The following is a 4,374-nucleotide window of genomic DNA, read 5'->3' on the forward strand; positions in this document are numbered from 1 at the left end:
CTCCTGAGGCTATAATGTAAAACCATTAGCAATCTCTTTAGTATTTCTCTAGAACAACAACAAAAAAAAAGTGCAGACAAAAACCCAAAAGGAAAATGGCAAATGTATGTGGAATAGAAAGGTGAACTCAAAACTGGTAAAGACTCAGGATATTTGTTTCTAAGAGGTCAAATATCTGTGAACAAAAAGCTTACCCTCCTACTAGGGGTCCATCTAGTAGCAACTATAAGGAGGAAGTTCTTTATATCCCCCTTAACTCTCTCATGCTATAGTTAATTCACATTTTTACATACTTAGTCATAGGACAGAAACAAAGTTATCTATGGGAAAAACTGACAGGTTCTGTGCTCAGCTTTTCCTTAGTCTCCCAGGAGCCTTCAGTTTCCTTCCTAGATTTACTTTCATTGGCTCCTCAACCTAGAACCTCTTCCTCAACAAATTGATTTTGCTTTCAGGCCAAAGAAAGTCACCTGGGGAAGAGAGGGCAAAAAACTCCTGTTTGGATGTGAACTGCAAGAAATGCTTTCAGTTCTCAAAGTGGCTATTAATACCCTGTCCAGAAATAATGACTTAATCCAAAGAGATGAAGGATGCTTTGGAATATCAGGCATCAACTGTTGCTCTTTCTAGAAAAGATTGCCAATCTGATTTTCATAAACCTTTGCATGGTACCAAGGAACTGGATACCTGCTCTATCCTCAGAAGAGGTGTCCTCTGTGGAGGATTGATGATCATCATTAAGTTAAATAATGGATATGTAAAGTGCTTATCATAGATTATATCTCATGGTTAGGGCTTAATGAAAGATAGTCAATCATTTTAACCTATTAAATTGCTTTTCACACATTTTGGTTATTACAGATACAGCACAGTGATCTCAGGTAATCGAATCGCAAACTTGAGGTTATGATCTTGTGTAGTAAGAGATTCATGTGGATGTCTGGGAGTGCCATTTGCCCCTCTTCCATTCCAAGGTATCTTGTTCTCATAGGACAATGAAATGTATGCTTGGTTCTTGTTGTGTGTTCTTTAACCTATGTTGGTGATCCGAATTACCTTTTATTAGCATATGACTTTTTTACCTTACACTTTTACAATCTAAACTAAAATATTGTGTTAACTTCAGCCAGGACAGAAGTTGACAGATCCCTCAGTATTCACATTGGACACACATCAAAGATGCCTGAAACCAGACACTTTTATAGAGACTTGTGTAGATTTAGGTCAAGTTGTGCCCCAATTCTGACATAATTATGAGGGATGTGAGGTTGCTATTGAATTGCTTTGGGGGAAATGAATCCTCTCTTGTGGCTCTCCTGGTAATTGGAGTCATGATCTTGAATAAGGCTTTCAGGTCAGTGCAGAAGGACAAGATGGGTTTATCTGCAAAATGCAACATAGATGCCTCCTTGGTTAGACTTGATGATATATGGAAAAGGTTCCTTTGGGGTGCTTATGCTCCCTATTTAAGGTCCAACCTGAGGGTAAATTAGAGTAGCCCTAGAGGAAGGATCATTAGGGATGTGGCATGAAGGGACTTCATAATATATTGGTGACTACAGTAAGAATACTGTAAAAATACAAGTAAAAAAGTGCTCAACCTCCAGTGGTTGTTGTGGCCCCTTTCTTAGCTTGGATTCCCTAGAAAACAGGGAAATCTTTTGTGTTAACACTTTACTGGGAGAACATTCACAGGTAAGGAGGAGTGAAGATAAAAGTCAGAGAAGGCAAGATGACAAAGATAAGGTAGTATATTCCCAAGTTGACCACAGCTTTGTAACAAGATACCAAAGGTTCTTGGAGGAAGTCTTTTGAGAGGCCATATAGATCTCCTGCCTCTCTGATCCAGCTGTTATAGATAGGGGGCAAAGAAAGAAAGAGGAGCTCATCTTCATCCTGTATGCTGTTGCTATTTTTGCTCCCCTAATATCAACTCCAATATGCTTCTGGATTGTACATACATGGTTCCAGAAGAGTCTTTTGGTGTTTCATATCTCAGGAGGGATGAGTGACCCCCTAAACAGATGGTATACAGTATGAGAATGAGCAAGACACTATTGTGACATGCTCAAAAGATACTGAAAGATCAGGACCAGCTGATTTAGCAGGACTGAGGTTAGTAGCAGGAGACATGGCAGCAGCAGAGACTTGGCTCCTTGACCACAGTGACAATGCATGTAGATGTTAGGGCTGCTCAAGCTAGAGAGCATGGCAAGGGTATAGTTATAGGGCAATATGTTTCCCGTCTTTTCTCTCTCTCTCTCTCTCTCTCTCTCTCTCTCTCTTTTTCCAAAAAAGATCCTTTACTGAGACCTATTTAAAACATTCAGTCCATAATTCAAGTAAACTTCAACTCAGATGAATGGCTGATATCTGACATATGTAAGGGTTTCACAGTGAAAAAATATGCCCTACCTACAAAGACATCAAAATAGATTCCTAAGAAGAATGTGAATGTACTCAGGGTCTCTGTCCCATCTTCTTTAGCATTTGACTGAGCTTCTCAAATTTTATGTATCTGTTGGATGAGGATAAACAAATACCATAGGGCCTAGCGCTCTTGGTATCCGTGATGTAGATCACGTCCTTATCAATATAAAAGCGAACCCCAGAGGCTGACTGAAATTTGCCATCTAAGGTAGAGATGTCCCTGGTTCACATCAGGTTCTTCATTTTGTGTTTGAACACAAAGAGCTGACATGGAACTTCTGTTCTATGAGGTCCAGGAAGCCAGCAGTTTGGGCATAGGCCTGGTAGTGTAGAGCTTGAGGAATATCAGATGGTTGAGAGCTGAGCCTGATCCTGCACTTCATCAGAAAACACCTTCAGTTGCTTCAAGAAGGTTTCCTTGTGTATTTAGGGTGCACACTACCATTGTTGCACACTACAGGTGACAGGAATTTTGGGGAGGAGTGTCTGAAAAGTTCCTCATAGACCTGTGGGTCTGTATTTCTCCCATAGCTGGTGGTGAATGCTCTCGTTAATTTGCATGGAGTACATTGTGAGAATGATTGTCAGCAGCACATACATCTGCTTATTCTACTTGTTAATCCTCTCATACTTTTATGTGGTCACCTGAAACATGCTCATGGGTAATCCGGATATAGAAGAGGATGTTGGCAAAGATCCGGATAGCATCCTGGTAGTGACACGTTATCAAAAATGCAAAATTGATGTTAAAATATGTGGTGACCTGGCACTCGGGCACACACAAAAAACATGCTCTTCTTGTTCACTTTGATATTCTCCATCACCTTGATGATCTGGTAGTAAAATCCCAACAGGGAGTGCAGAGGCAGAAGCCCCACCAAGCTGAAGTAGCCAAGCTTCTTATATAGGGAGTGCTGTCCATATTCACCAGCCACACCCTCAGAGTCACCTCCACTTGTGTACCCCTTCCATTGTCAGTTAATGTTGGATTTGTCTACCAAGGAGTGGAGGACACTGTGAACATTCCAGATTTTGAAATTAGAACAAAGAAAGTCAATTTCTTCCTCTGACTTCTTGTTGGTCGTACAGTGGTACTGACTAAAGGACTGAAACTCATAGATGGATTCATCAGATGTTATCCCAGAACCATAGGTTGGGTAGATCAAGAAGAGCAGGACCACTGGGGGAAAAAAAAGAATGTATTTGAAGAGATTGCCACAATTGTTAATAGGATTCAGACCTCTGCTCCAAGGAGGGTCCCTCACTAACATTGGCATATATCTGCCTGTAATATAATTCTTTGTACAAAATCAAGAAGACAGTACTGTTGCCAACCTGTATAGCAAGGACTTCCGTCTCAGGCCGAGGTGTATTCTTTTTTTTGTTTTAAGATTTTATTTATTTATTCATTCATGAGAGACACACACAGAGAGAGAGGCAGAGACACAAGCAGAGGGAGAAGCAGGCTCCATGCAGGGAGTCCGATGTGGGACTCGATCCCAGGACTCCAAGATCACACCCTGAGCCAAAGACAAATGCACAACTGCCGAGTCACCCAGGCATCCTGCCAAGGTGTATTCTTGAAGAGTCTTTTATTCAGTTTGGTCCAGCTGCTGTCACAGATGTCTTGGATCTCATACATCTTTTGGTCAATGACATTACTGGACACATGACTGGCCCGCAACTCATACACCTCTGGTCAAACAAATCTGAGATGGTTTTGTAGAAACATTGGATGAAGTTTGAGGATCTCTTGCTAGGTCTGCTGTCATACTAATGTTTGTAAGCCAGATCCTGCTTTGGATCTCCTGTGTGCATATCATAACGCCCTGGTAAGCACTGAGACTGTAAGCAGCCTTAGATTCGTAATAGTCAACAGGAAAATTTATGGCTGCAGTGCTCACAAATACTACCAGAGAGTCCTCTCTTCTCTTCACACTCTGG

At 41.2% G+C, this 4,374-nt stretch overlaps 1 pseudogene; it reads right to left on the reverse strand.

Moving 5' to 3' along the window:
* Positions 1 to 2,460: 2,460 nt before the first annotated feature.
* Positions 2,461 to 4,119, reverse strand: LOC100685134 (annotated as a pseudogene).
* Between the last annotated feature and the right edge of the window lie 255 nt (positions 4,120 to 4,374).

This window comes from Canis lupus, chromosome 4, assembly GCF_011100685.1.
Source record: "Canis lupus familiaris isolate Mischka breed German Shepherd chromosome 4, alternate assembly UU_Cfam_GSD_1.0, whole genome shotgun sequence".
Lineage (NCBI taxonomy): Eukaryota > Metazoa > Chordata > Mammalia > Carnivora > Canidae > Canis > Canis lupus.